We start from the raw sequence: 15,689 nt of genomic DNA, 5'->3' as shown, positions 1-15,689 counted from the left end.
GAAAGCAAAGAACTTGCAATAGAAGAGATTTGTTTCACAGTATCGAAGATGAAAATTTGCTCATAGCTCTTAAGGTATGCATTTTCGACCCTATGTTTACTAAAACATATTTTGTTTCTAGTATCATGTACTTTCAACTGTATGCATTTAAGCCTTTAACTATTATACACCCTATATGTATAAGGCAGGGTGCATGTGTGTACACCCGGCACCTCTTCCCAAACCTCTGGAACGATTTCAGTCTAATTTGGCTCAGGAACACCAAGCTTCACTGTGGGGTTTATAACCTCCTAGCTGCAATAGGATCAGAGATATTGGCAAAAGCGCGTTTTTTTTCAGCCCCTGCCATATAGGCTGCCCTGCATGACAGACATGTTGTGTGGGTTTGCCTTATCCACCTGCTTTGCAATGCAGGCTACATGGCAGAGGCAAAAAACTGTTTTCCAGCCCCCATCGTGTAGGCTGCCTGAATGAAAGGCATGTTGTGGTTTAGTAATATCAGCCTACTTAACAAGTGGTATTGCAGGGCAGCTTACACATCAGGGGTAAAAAATTATCGAGCCCAACATATAGGCTGTCCTGCATGACAGGTGTCTTGTGGAAGTATTGTTGACCTGCTTTCACAAGTGCTCCAGCTGCAGAAAGCCTTGGAGACGGATATAGGTGGGACAGACAGAGAAGGGGCAGGAGGACATAGATAGAGAGAGGGTGACAATGATGTTGATAGAGGAAGTAGCAGGTGATGGATAAGGAGAAGGGAGGATAAGAGGAACAAATGGAGGGGGAGGAGGAGGTTAGCAGAGATGGGAAGAAGAAATGGGCAATGAGGTAGGAGGAAGGGAGAGATGCAGGTGGAAGCAGTAGTGGGCACGTGTAAAAGGAAGAGGGGGAGGAAGAGATGGACAAGGAAAGTAGAGGAGGATATGGATAGAGGGAAAGGCAGAAAGATATGGCCAGAATGAGGAGGCAGATGAGGTGGCCAGAGATAGTGTGAAGGAAGAGATGAAGAGAAAGACAGGGTGGGATGTAGGACCTGCAGAGATGGGAGGATGAGGTGAACAACAAGACTGGGGAGGAATAGGTGGACATGTATAGGGGGAGTAGGATATGTGTGGAGTATATGTGTTCAACATATATGTGTGCAAAGCCACAGCAAAAAAGGCTAGTATATAAAATATAAATCCAAGTGTATGTATGTAAATATGTTCAGGATCTCCCCTGGTATACAGAGTATCAGCACTGTGCAGTTTTTTACCTACTACATCCTATAGTAGCTGAGATACAGGTAAAAACATTCTTTTTTCAGCTCCTACCATATAGGCTGCCCTGCACAAGAGACATTTTGTGTGGGAATAGTATCGCAATACCTTATTGACATGCTTAGCAGAGCAGCCTAAACATCAGGGGTGAGAAACAGTTTCAAGCTTTTGACATGTAGGCTACCCTGTACAATAGGCATTTTATGGGAGTAGTATCAGCCTGCTCCATCAGCGACCTGTTGTGTAGGGGCTACATGGGCACAGCTGAGAGGGAGGAGCAGGTAGAGACGAATAGTGTGAGGTAGGGAAGAGGAGGGGGGGTGGGGAGTGAGAGGCAAAAAGTGAGGGGGCCAGGAGGAGATGGGCAGAGACTGGGGAGACAGAGACAGAGGAGGAGGGTTGGGGAGAGAGAGGCAGAAAGTGAGGGGGCCAGGAGGAGACAGGCAGAGACTGGGGAGACAGAGATGTGCAGACAGGAGGGCGAGGAGGAAATGAGCAGAGGGGGTGTGTGTGTGGAGGAGATGGACTAAGAGAGGGAAGCAGCAGATATGTGCAATATATGTGTAGGACACATGTGCTAGTCAAGTTGTGAGAATTAGGCTAGTATATATATATATATATATATATATATATATATATATATATATATATATATAGGGTGAGTCACCTAACGTTACTGCTGAATATATTTCGTAAACCACATCAAACACTGACGAATCGATTCCACAGACCGAACGTGAGGAGAGGGGCTAGTGTAATTGGTTAATACAAACCATAAAAAAATGCACGGAAGTATGTTTTTTAACACAAACCTACGTTTTTTTAAATGGAACCCCGTTAGTTTTGTTAGCACATCTGAACGTATAAACAAATACTTAATCAGTGCCGTTTGTTACATTGTAAAATGTTAATTACATCCGGAGATATTGTAACCTAAAGTTGACGCTTGAGTACCACTCCTCCGCTGTTCGATCGTGTGTATCGGAGAGCACCGAATTACGTAGGGATCCAAAGGGAACGATGATAGACCTTAGGTACAGAAGAGACTGGAACAGCACATTACGTCCACATGCTAACACCATTTTATTGGTCTTTTTTCACTGGTGCACATGTACATTACCATGAGGGGTGAGGTACACGTACACACGTGGTTTCTGTTTTCAATTACGGAGTGGAATAGAGTGTGTCCCGACATGTCAGACCAATAGATGTTCAAAGTGGTGGCCATCATTTGCTGCACACAATTGCAATCTCTGGCGTAATGAATGTCGTACACGCCGCAGTACATCTGGTGTAATGTCGCCGCAGGCTGTCACAATACGTTGTTTCATATCCTCTGGGGTTGTAGGCACATCACGGTACACATTCTCCTTTAACGTACCCCACAGAAAGAAGTCCAGAGGTGTAAGATCAGGAGAACGAGATGGCCAATTTATGCGTCCTCCACGTCCTATGAAACGCCCGTCGAACATGTACCTCACCCCTCATGGTATTGTACATGTGCGTCAGTGAAAAGGCCAATAAAAAGGTGTTAGCATGTGGACGTAATGTGCTGTTCCAGTCTCTTCTGTACCTAAGGTCCATCACCGTTCCCTTTGGATCCCTACGTAATTCTGTGCTCTCCGATACACACGATCGAACAGCGGAGGAGTGGTACTCAAGCGTCAACTTTAGGTTAAAATATCTCCGGATGTAATTAACATTTTACAATGCAACAAACGGCACTGATTACGTATTTGTTTATATGTTCAGATGTGCTAACAAAACTAACGGGGTTCCATTTAAAAAAACGTAGGTTTGTGTTAAAAAACATACTTCCGTGCGTTTTTTTATGGTTTGTATTAACCAATTACACTAGCCCCTTTCCTCACGTTCGGCCTGTGGAATCGATTCGTCAGTATTTAATGTGTTTTACGAAATACATCCAGCGGTAATGTTAGGTGACTCGCCCTATATATATATATATATATATATATATATATATATATATATATATATATATATATATATAGTGTGTGTGTGCGCGAGTGTGTACGTGCATCCAGGATCTCCTCTGAAATCCCTTCATTGATTACAACCAAATTTGGCACACAAATAGAAAACTTAAAGGGTATCATCACTGTGTGATTTATAGCCTTGTAGCTGCAGTATGAGGAGATATTTTGGGACAAACGTGTTTATTTTACCTTTACTGTATAAGGTGTTCTGCACAACAAGTGTTAAATTCCGTCTGCACTACGGTCAGCACCAAAGAACAATTACTTTAATACAGTTTGGAACTGATACTGCACAGGACATTTATGCATCACTGTATTTTGTGTTAGCAGAAGAGCCAACACCGTGTTACTAGAGGAGGCCGAAATGCACGCGTCTTAGCTCTCGCAGGCTGGCGTGAGGAAGGAAGAACTATACTGACGTGAGGTCTGGAACATGACAAGGAATTAGAATTCAGAAAGCGGACGTAATTAGTTTGATACTTAACTTTAATCCATTAATGATGAACGTCGCTCTTGACGGTACATGATTCACAATATTATATGTTCAGAATACATTCTTGAAGATAGTCATTATAGTAACCGAATATGGCGCCTTGCTAGGTCGTAGCAAATGACGTAGCTGAAGGCTATGCTAAACTGTCGTCTCTGCAAATGAGAGCGTATGTAGACAGTGAACCATCGCTAGCAAAGTCGGTTGTACAACTGGGGCGAGTGCTAGGGAGTCTCTCTAGACTAGACCTGCCGTGTTGCGCCGCTTGGTCTGCAATCACTGACAGTGGCGACATGCGGGTCCGACGTATAGTAACGGACCGCGGCCGATTTAAAGGCTACCACCTAACAAGTGTGGTGTCTGGCGGTGACACCTCACTGTACATTTGTGAGGACAAACGTCAGGGCACCACAGATGTGTTATGTTGGAATGGTATTAGCTAGCCTTAGTAACCTGCTTTGCCAGTCAACCTGCAACTAAGAGGCAAGAAAAGATTTTCTAGGCCTCAATGTGTAGGCTGCTCTGCGTGACAGCCATGTTGTGACAGTAGTACGAGCCTGCTTTATCGACCTATTTTGCAGGGATTCCAGTTGAAGATGGACAGGATGAGGTGTAGGGAGATGGGGTAGAAGATAGAAGGGAGGAGATCAACAGAGGGGACAGGAGGAGATTGGTAGGGAGAGGAGGCAGGAGGAGATGAATAGGGGAGCAGAAGATGGACAGAGTGAGAGGCGGAGGGATACTCAGAGAGAGGGGCAAGAGAAAATGGACAGAGAGAGAGAGAGAGGGAGGAGAAGTAGGTCAGAGAGAGGGGGGAGGAGCAAGTGGGAGGTGTAGAGGGATAGTGGGCAAGTGGAAAAGGAAGGCGGGGCAGAAGAAGATGGAAAGGCAGAGGGGAAGGAGGATATGAACAGAAGGATGGGAGAGGAAGGAGTGGTCAGAGAGAGGGGCCAGAGCAGATGGACAGATAGAGGCGGACAGAGTGGAGGACGATACGGACACGGAGATGGGGAGGGGGAGATATGTGCAATATATGTGTCAGGCGCGCCCAGTGGCCGCGCGGTTCTGGCGCCATGTCACTGCTTGCGCGGCCGCTCCTGCCAGAGGTTTGAGGTGTGTGTGTGTTGTTTTTAGCATAAGTTAGTTTAAGTAGTGTGTAAGACTAGGGACTGATGACCTCAGCAGTTTGGTCCCTTAGGAATTCACACACATGTGGGTGAAGCTGTGGGGAATAGGCTAGTTTTTAAATATGTGTAATGTCACATTGTAAAATCCTAGAAACAACCTAAAACACTGAGATGGGCTGTATATCCTTCAGAAAATGGGGTCCACTTTATTACTGCAGAAATTTATGCTGTAGAAGAACGAGGCAGCAGGATTTATTTGAAAACAAAAGGTCCTGTAGAACTGAGAACTAGTTAAACCTAACTAACATAAGGACATCACACACATCCATGCCCGAGGCAGGATTCGAACCTGCGACCGTAGCGGTCTCGAGGTACCAGACTGCGGCGCCTAGAACCGCACGGCCACTTCGGCCGGCTTACTTGTTAGTGTTCTACAAGAAGAACAAATATATGAAAGCAATAAATTATTTGGCTTTTTGGGTCAAAGATGCAGCAGACTAAACAACTATCGTTAAAAAATACCTTTTCTCGTAAGTCAACATGACAGCTTCATTTAGGATGAAAAATGATTTTACGCGTTAATTTAATGCTTAGCTTTGTATTACACTGCAACAAAGGTTGTAATAATGGTGATACGGAAACTAGTATGACAATTAAGGAACCACAAATAATAGTACATTTTAGTAATGACCAAAGTAAAATCCGTAAGGGATGATCTTGACGACGGTCGTATGAGAATTGTAGAAAGAGCAACATTTTCGCCTTGGTCTGAAATTAAATAAATTTTTTTCACCAGTATCGCAGTTTCTGCATATTAAGCAATTCTCAAGTGACAACGCACTATGAAGAGCGTCAATAAACATCGTCCCTTTTAAGAGGACGCTGTCTCGGGTCAATTTGTCTACATGTGGCATGAGTATAATAAGACAAAAGTCTTCATCATTTGTATAAAGGAATGTAGTACTCCCTGTAATGCTACCCAATCCATGTCATCTGCACACACAATTTCAACTGTGCGTCCATCAGCTGTGACAGTGTGCAGTATTTGATCAATAGCATCCGGACAGCCCTATGTAATACTGGACTTACCGCCAGATGTCACGAGAGATGGAGGTGTAGGAAGCACAGTGTTGTCAGCACAGAAACAGTAACAACAGAATGGGTCGGAGAGTTCAGTGTCATTGAACTTGGCCGGCCGGAGTGGCCGTGCGTTTCTAGGCGCTACAGTCTGGAACCGCGTGACCGCTACGGTCGCAGGTTCGAATCCTGCCTCGGGCATGGATGTGTGTGATGTCCTTAGGTTAGTTAGGTTTAAGTAGTTCTAAGTTGTAGGGGACTGATGACCACAGCAGTTAAGTCCCGTAGTGCTCAGAACCATTTGAACCATTTTTCATTGAACTTGGACTAGTCATTGGATGTCACAGAGTAACAAGTCCATTAGCGACAATTCAGCCCCAGACTACCCATTCTGGTTTTAGCTCTTAAGCAAGAATAGGCAGCCATTCTTCTACGTAGACAGCTGATTGAAAGTGTCGATTATTCAATATGTCATAAAGGCGAAGGGTGGACATGCTTCACATTGATATCTACTAACAAGTGTCCGGGTACTTTTTTTTTTGTTTTTTCATTTATTGAATTTCAATTCCCCCCGAAGGGGGCGGGCTGGCAGCAGCTTAGTATGCCGCTCTTCAGCCGACAGATTTTGTGACAAAGATCAAGAGGACAAATAATAAAAAACAGGCGATAAAATCGGAGACTTAGAGAGTAACAAGGCGAAAAGAAATCGTGGAACTTAAAACAACAACACAGGGATGATGACGCTAGTAAAAATACAAACGAAGCAGACAGGGAAAACAATAGACAATTAAAAAAACACGGCGGCAGTCTGGATTCTGTTCGCAAAGAACATAAAATTCACACCAAGCGACAGCATGGTTTCTGTTCGCAACACGAGAAAGACAAACAACACTGAATAGTCACTGGAACACTGCACGAAAAAGTTGGCAAATGTGACACCACAGTCGAGAGCAGGTGGGGGGAAACTGGACAGAAGATGGGAAAACAAAAAAGGGGGGAAAGGAGAGGAAAAGGGAAGGGGGGAGCCGGGAAAGGAGCTGAAGGAGGATGAGGACCCATAAGAGGGGTGGGGGGCAGACGCGACAGGGAGTGGGGTAGGCAGAGGAGGGGAATACAAAAGGACTGGGGGGGAGAAGGGAGGTAGGGAGAGGTTTAGTGGGGAGAAAACAGGACGGAAGGGGGGGGGGAGAGGGAGCCCAGGGAAAGGACAGAGGAGAGGAGGGGGATTGAGGATCAGAGTTGATAGGAAGGATAAATGGAGGGAGAGAGGGCATCATCCGGGAGGGGGAGTTGACGGAAGCCACCTCGGGAAAGGAGATGAAGGGTGTAGAGATGGAGGGTAGGGGGGACACAACAGTGAAGACGTGGCAGGGGGCAGGGACGGGAGAGGAGAGGAGCAACCAGGGGGTGAGGGGGTTCAAGACGGCGGGAGGTGTAGAGGATGCGGATATGTTCGAGGAATAGGAGCAGATGGGGGAAAGGAATGAGATCATAGAGGATCCGCGTGGGGGACGGGAGGCGGATACGGAAGGCGAGGCGGAGTGCATGATGCTCAAGGATCTGGAGGGACTGATAGAATTTGGGGGGGGGGGGGGGGCAGATATCCAGGCAGGACTGGCATAACAGAGGACCGGGTACTTTTGACCAGGTGGTGTATATAAAAGACGAAGACTCCTTTTGTATCCCGCCTGGAAGGCGGCGCGTGGGTAGGAGCAGGAGCAGGAAAAGGTAATACACGTCGGTACTGCAAGAAAGTGCTTTACTGGTGCATGAATATTTACAGAGGCATACATAACTTAGTGCGTGGGTGCGGAGCTCAAGCGGAGTGTGACGGCCGTCTGCTCTTCATCAAAATGGGCAGACAATGGAGCGGAGCTCGTATATCTGCACAGCACCGACTAGAGGGCGCTGTCGTCGGTCTGTCGTAGTGCCAAACTATAACTTTAATGCGCCGTGGCATCGTTGCTATCGATACCACAACTCCTGCGTTGTTATACGTATGCAACATGTAAATATGGTTGGCACGAGGACGGTGTCCTCTTAAAAAGAACCATCAGGCCCTCTCCACTGACGTACTTCATAGTGAACCGTCACTTGAGAATTGTTTACCTGGCATAAATCCCGACTGCGGTGAATAGAAACGTTTGTAAAGGCCCACGCGGAAAATCTTGTTCTTTCTAAAACACTGCAGCACTGTGGATGCAAGTAAATAGAAAACAGTCCTATGGTCCATTTTACACTTGGCTTCGATGTCAAAAAGAACAAAAAATCTTGACGAAAAATTTCAAAACATTAGCATATCTTTGGCTAAGGAAATATGTATGTTAATGTGTATCTGCAGACACCTGAAACAATATTTAGAAATCAATACGTAAGCTTGAGTTCTTGCGCGTGGGCGCCACAGCCTCCATAAATTCGAAGAATTACGTGGTTTCCACCAGGCTGTTGTTTTAGAATAGTACGAACAGTGTGTGGCATATGTCTTCTGTCTTCTGCCGATTACGAGGACGTTGTATCCACATGTTATGCACTTAATAATGAAATGGTTCAAATGGCTCTGAGCACTATGGGACTCAACTTCTGAGGTCATTAGTCCCCTAGATCTTAGAACTAGTTAAACCTAACTAACCTAAGGACATCACACACATCCATGCCCGAGGCAGGATTCGAACCTGCGACCGCAGCGGTCTCGCGGTTCCAAACTGCAGCGCCCAGAACCGCACGGCCACTTCGGCCGGCACTTAATAATGAGCAAGCCTCGAAACTATCCAGCACTTATAATGAAACTGTTGTCTTGACTACAAAAATATTTATTTTATTCCTTTCTTACTCGTCGTCAAAGGAACAGAATATTGGAAGCGGTAGCTTACTTTCACTAAGCATAAGTGTTTACTAATGTTCGATTTTAAAACAACAGGCTTTCTCAAATACATTGCGCCTATTTACTGTATTCTCTTTGTATCGTTTCTAATTGTAAGATCAGTGTTACACTGTTGATTTTTGACAAATCTTTCATAAAAGCTAGGACCACGGTCTAACTAGTATAAAAAATCAAATAAGCTACCCCAGTACACCATCAAAGATTTTTTAAAACGTGTTTCGTGAAAGATATTTCACGGAAACTGTTGCAGTGTAATACAGAGCTAAGCATCTTAAATTAACGCGTAAAATCATTTTTCTTCATAAATAAAGCTGACATGTTGACTTACGAGAAAAGGTATTTTTAACGATAGTTGTTTAGTCTACTGCATCTTTGACCCAAAAAGCCAAATCATTTATTGCTTTCATATATTTGGTCTTCTTCTAGAACACTAACAAGTAAACTATCCAAGTCCTCATGCATCCTTCACAATATATCACGGAAACAAAGCATTAAAGCTGAAGAAGAGAGACAATCCACCGAGCTAGCGCGAGACTCAAACAGCTCTACCCTATGCTCAACAGGCGTAGCACACTGAACAGAAGGGTGTCGAGGTCCATGTACATGACACTTATTCGACCCCTGATGACGTACGCTGCTCCTGTCTGGGGATACGCTGCGCCCACACGCCTGCGCCGTCTGCAGTTCATACAAAACAAAGCACTCAAAATCATAAGCAATGCTCCACGATAAACACGCATCGCGGACCTTCACCGGGAATACGGACTTGAGACTCTCAAAGAGGTAATCCACAAACCCACCACAAGACTGTACAGAAACTCCAGACATTCGCAGAACCCGTTTATTATGAATCTGGGGAACTACGACCAAAACCATAGATGGAAACATAAAAGACCAAAAGACATACTTGTAAGGACCCAACATCTATGGCCAAGCGCACGCAAACACAACGGTACAGGTGAGCCCCTGTTAATCAGACGCCATTACTGGATATCCAGCTGGAATACGCTGCCGAATAACTGGCACCACACAGGGAAGCCGTATCGTACACTGTATGCACACAAGCTCCACACATCTCCCACACAGTGAGATGATCTATGGCCGATCTCCCACTACTATATAACGATCTTGATTGTTCCAGGAATGTAGCGGCTGCAGCAACTGGGATACATCGCCATCGTTTGCCACGGTAATGATGCATGATACCCATACTAACAAATCCAACCTTGCATGAACTATCGCAGCTAGTAAGCCACTACTGCTCTTACTACCCATCCCACTGTCGCAGAGGTTTTTTTCCCGCGGCACGAGCCTTCGCACTTTTTTCCCTCTGCTCTTCAAATCGCTACCCTCACTCGCGTTTCGTCCACTATCTATCACCTGATAATGACCGTGTTAATGCGTAGTCTTACCCAGACGCACGGATAAGATCACGGCCCAGCATCCTGTGATCCATTTACTAGATAACTAACATGTTGACGGAGGTGACAGTAGAACTTTTGGTTTGGTCACCACGTTGGTGCGGGCGTGGAGGGGCCCCATCTCTATTTAGACACTCTATTACTATCCAGAATGAGATTTTCACTCTGCAGCGGAGTGTGCGCTGCAGAGTGAAAATCTCATTCTGGAAACATCCCCCAGGCTGTGGCTAAGCCATGTCTCCGCAATATCCTTTCTTTCAGGAGTGCTAGTTCTGCAAGGTTCGCAGGAGAGCTTCTGTAAAGTTTGGAAGGTAGGAGACGAGATACTGGCAGAAGTAAAGCTGTGAGTACCGGGCGTGAGTCGTGCTTCGGTAGCTCAGATGGTAGAGCACTTGCCCGCGAAAGGCAAAGGTCTCGAGTTCGAGTCTCGGTCGGGCACACAGTTTTAATCTGCCAGGAAGTTTCGATCTATTACTATGAATCACAGCGACGATAACAGGCTGACTTCCAATGTTAATAGACGCCGGACGATTTGGCCGAGCTGTTCTAGGCGCTTCAGTCTGGAACCGGCGCGACTGCTGCGGTCGCAGGTTCGAATCCTGACTCGGGCATGTATGTGTGTGATGTCCTTAGGTTAGATAGGTTTAAGTAGTTGTAAGTTCTAGGGGACTGATGACCTCAGATGTTAAGTCCCATAGTTCTCAGATCCACTTTGTTAACAGACGACGCAACTTCCTCCTCCAGACGGTGCCAACATCAAAACATTGCCTCTGGGACCCTTGCCTTCGGTGCTCCTCCGTCCTGTTTCGCTCCTCTCCATTCACGGGCTGTGTGAAATTTTTGACATTCCGTTGTTTGACGTCCTAGACCTATTTTATGGGATGTTGCGACTAGACACTTCCTAGATGTTACGGTAAGCAGCTCTATGTGGTACGATGTTTGAAGACTACAGTAAGAATAGTGCCTACTGAGCTTCCTGAACCTCGGCTGATTGCACAACCGTTCGAGACCGGCTGGAACTGGTCTTCCCGTTACAATTGGTCCCGCCTCAGCATCGCTCCCTGGAGTAGAGGACGCGGCAACAGAGCCGGAACCCAGTCCGGTTGTAGTGTTTGGCTGCTGGAGTGGGGTTGGGAGGGCGGCCGCGCATGCGCACTGTGACTCCACGCCCGCGTCGCGGGAGCGAATACCGCCAGTTTCTTACCGTGCGCGCCACGCTGCGGTCGTCAGTCGAACTGCCCACGCGAGTGCCGCGTCGTACTTGTGTTGTTTACATCGGCGTCGCCGGCGCTCAGGAATTCCTGGAGGAGCAGCAGCGGCCGAACGGAACTCGTGGGTGGAGGCACTGCTGTAAGTACGGTCGAATGCGCCCACGTCGGAGAATGCGAGAAGTTTGCTCGGCGCTCTATGCCACGAGTGCGAGAGAAAGTCTGTCCTCTCGGAATGCCGCTGTTCGCGCACTCTTCTCCGCAGTAATGTTTGCTGCCCAAGGAGGCGTCTGTTAGAAGTGACCATTCCCTCCATTTTTCAAGACAAAATTGTAGCATGTAACAGAAAGCTGTGGTAACCATTTATAACATATGTCTGTCGAACAACTGACACGATTTCCGTGAAATATGAAGTGAAAGGATAGTCTTTTCACCAATTTAGAGGACAACCATTCTGCGGCTGGAAGTAGGTGAAAAGCTGAAGGAGATGTAACTCTCGGAGACGTCAGTGTTGTCCGTGAGAATAGGCATGCAGACGGGTGAAGCCTTCGGCTTAAATAAGGAAAAAATGACTGCAGCTAGTAGGTTATATTGTCACTGAAAATGAGACAACCACCGTACAAATACAAGTTACCAATGGCGCACCGCAATGAAATACAGCACTTTTGAGGTGCGTGCCAGGAAATTTGTAACACTTTAAACATGAGACGCTGCCACAAATTGTCACCAGTTATATTTCCCGAGAGCTAGAAGGACATTCACAGTGTTAACGAGTCAAATCCATGTTCAGGAAATTAGCGTTGGGAGCTGATGGGAACACCACATCGTTGTCCTCCGATCTGCTATGTAAGTGTCAGATATGTGTCGGTGTTATGTGTATAAATGCGATATGTACAGTGTAATATTAGGTTTTCTTTGTTGCCGATGAAGAAAAACTTCTTTTATATGGAAGTATATGGCTAAGAAACCACGAAGATTTAGTTCAGCCGCCTAATCGGAAAAGGCTTTCCTTCCTCCTCTGACAGTGGCCCCTTTGCTCACAGTGAGTTCGTGAGAAGTGAATCTGTCGATTGTAAGTGACTTTACTTTACTGAGTCTGTCCGCAGTGATCGCTTCCCGAGCACGGTGTCCCGGGTTCGATTCCCAGCGGGGTCAGGGATTTTCACCTGCCTCGAGATGACTGTTTGTGTTGTCCTAATCATTTCATCATCATTCGGGCAAGTGGCAAGATTGGACTGAGCAAAGGTTGGGACTTTGTACGGGCGCTGATAACCGCGCAGTTGAGCGCCCCACAATCCAATCATCATCATCATCATCATCATCATCATCTACTGAGTCTGTACAAGGTGGCGCATGAAAAATTGGTCCCGAGTAAACACTCCTCGCCAGTTACACATGAATTGTTGATCGGAACGAGCAGGCACAACAAGGAATAGACAAACATGTAATAATTAAATAATAAAGAAATACAGATAAGCTAATGCAGAGATCTGTATTTACTAAACTGGTCAGATCTTTTACATTACGTTAGGTGCTGAAAATGACCTCCTTGAGCTTAACATGCTAATATATATTATGGCCAACTGTGCTTCATCAGTGCTCAAAATGTCATTACGAATATTGCCCTTCAAGTATTCGAACGTTACTGCGTTATTTGCGTACACTTTTAGGCTGCCCCACAGATAAAAGTGCCAAGTGCTTAGGTCCGGAGAACGCGGCGGGCACTACCATGTGCTGACGGTCCTTTCTTCTGTGAGTCTTTCATGAATTCGTATGACTGACTCGCGTGTAGTGTGACAGATCGCCCCCATCCTGTTGAAAGATTGCTTATGTACGTTCAATGGGGCTCAACTGTGCCTAAAATTCCCCAAAGATTGGCGTATACACAACACCGCTTACTGTTGGTTCAAGAAATATGGGATTCACCGTCCGACTCCCTGACACGGAACACCACACTCCGATTTTTTTCCTCAGTGACGAGGTTGCTCATAATCGATAGGTAGTTTTTGTTGACCAGTATCTGGTGTTCCGGGTGGAACCAGACTTCATCATTCACGAAATACAGAAGCGGATCCAACGGTTTGAAACAGCCATATACAGCAATTCACACGTTTTGTCTTATCTTCTTCCATCAGTTCTTGGAACCATGTCATTTTGTTGGGCTTCATCCATGTACGGTGTAAAGCACGGCCGGCCGGGGTGGCCGAGCGGTTCTAGGCGTTACAGACTGGAACCGCGCGACCGCTACGTTCGCAGGTTCGAATCCTGCCTCGGGCATGGATGTGTGTGATGTCCTTAGGTTGGTTAGGTTTAAGTAGTTCTATGTTCTAGGGGACTGATGACCTCAGAAGTTAAGTCCCATAGTGCTCTGAGCCATTTGAACCATTTTTTTGTAAAACCCGTTGACAAGGCCAAAGCCAATTTACGTGTCTACTTCTTTGGACTCTGGACCATTGTTTCGTGCTCCAATACTCGAGATCACAGGAGGTGTACGAACGGACGGCGCTCGATTCTTTTCTTCGTTTGCATCTGACCCTACAGTACGCCTCTTCGTCACAAAATCCGGTAGACTGCTCTTTCTGGTATGGAAACGCCAGGGAACTTCTTTGCAAAAATCTCCCGCGTTTCCTTAAATGAGTCGATAGAAACGCAAGTCTCCACTGTTGCGATTCGTTCTTGAAAAGCATACCTCTTGCTGAGATATTAACTTCAGAGTCTTACGCAAGGTACAACCGCTTTCGTATTGACAATACAAGTCGTAGTCGCAACAGCTTCAATACAACAGATGACATTGGCGGGCGACAGTGAGCATTCTAGTATTCGCGGCGGTTTTTCGTGCTCCATCCTGTATAATTTGTGACACTACTGTGCTCTACGATGACACCTCTCGAATGGCGTCAAAGACTCGCCCAGCTTTCGCCTCCCCGTACGTTAAACGGATCTCCATAAACAGTGTTACGTGCCTTCATTCCAGGAAACACTGCGGAGAGGATAGGAATTTAACCTGTCCCATTATCGCAATATGTGGTGATCAGGAATAATACGTCACTAACTCTCCTTCCATAACTGGCAAAATACTAGTGATGAAAATTTCTTCCACCACCAGGATTCAAACCGTCTATCTGAGGGTCGAGCGTCAATGCGCAGTCGTGCAAACGGCCTTGGCGCACACACGAAGAAAAGTTATTATGATCGATTACAGTGGAAGACAACGGGAAAGAAAACTTCGAGGGAAAAGAAAACGATAGTCATTCCTTTTGAAGAAACCACGGACACGGGGGGGTTCAGCCATGGATATTGTGATTCCGTCACGACAATTAATGTTCCTTTCTTAGGGGACAAAAAGTCATTTAAAGAGAACAAAAGACTGCTGCGGTGTGCGGTGAGCAAGCTTTCCGTTTAAACTCTCTCCACGGAAACTCCAACCTCGATGCCGACCTAACGTCGCATTCTGTCATTATGACTGAGAAAGCTTTCACTCTTTCACTTGCTTTGAGTTTCAACGCGAAAAAGCCATCCATAAATTGTGCAGTGAATATCAATTTGTGAGTCCTATCCCTTAACTCAAGAGGTGTGGTCTCTCAGACTGCGCGAAAATTTTCGAAGTCGCTCTCCAAGGCCAGTTGTGGAATGCTTCTATACTCCCTCTACCCACCTTAAATTGCGAAGCCTACGATGTTTTGTTGTCGGTTGTGTTATCGCCTTCTGTGTTTATTGTTGACACGTGTTATTGATAGGTGTTGGAGTCTCCTAGACCGCACCTAGTGAACTACGTACCTCTTTTCTTCGGTACCGTGTAGCTCAAAATGTGTTGGCACGAATGTGTCATTTTCAGCTTTGCCGAGTTTTATGAAATTGTTAGTCGGTCTATCGAGGAAGGTGATAGTGGTATAGATCAAGAAATGAAACAGACGACGATTTTACATTAACCATTCAGAGGAAGAACTTCAGTATAGTTGTGCTGGGGATCTGTCTGTTTCTTCAATGAAATGCTTAAAGTGCCTCATAAAATCAATTTGTTCAATTGTGTGTGAAATCTTATGGGACTGGAATCACTCAACAGAGGAAAGTCCACTGGACCTGACGGGATATCAATTCGATTCTACACAGAGTACGCGAAAGAATTTGCCCCCCTTCTAACAGCCGTGTACCGCAAGTCTCTAGTGGAATGCAAGGTTCCTAATGATTGGAAAAGAGCACAGGTAGTCGCAGTCTTCAAGAAGGGTCGT

The 15,689-nt window shown here is 45.9% G+C and overlaps 1 long non-coding RNA gene across 1 annotated transcript in view; it reads left to right on the top strand.

Moving 5' to 3' along the window:
• Positions 1-11,465: 11,465 nt before the first annotated feature.
• The window catches only part of LOC126484463 (uncharacterized), a 334,748-nt gene continuing 330,524 nt past the window's right edge, over positions 11,466-15,689 (top strand). Inside the window, exon 1 of the long non-coding RNA XR_007587857.1 lies at positions 11,466-11,602. This is a non-coding gene — a long non-coding RNA (uncharacterized LOC126484463). The remainder of the gene's footprint in view (positions 11,603-15,689) is intronic.

This window comes from Schistocerca serialis, chromosome 6, assembly GCF_023864345.2.
Source record: "Schistocerca serialis cubense isolate TAMUIC-IGC-003099 chromosome 6, iqSchSeri2.2, whole genome shotgun sequence".
Taxonomy (NCBI): Eukaryota; Metazoa; Arthropoda; class Insecta; order Orthoptera; family Acrididae; genus Schistocerca; species Schistocerca serialis.
The sequence above is the reverse complement of the archived record's forward strand: the minus strand, read 5'-3'. Positions and strand labels throughout refer to the sequence as shown.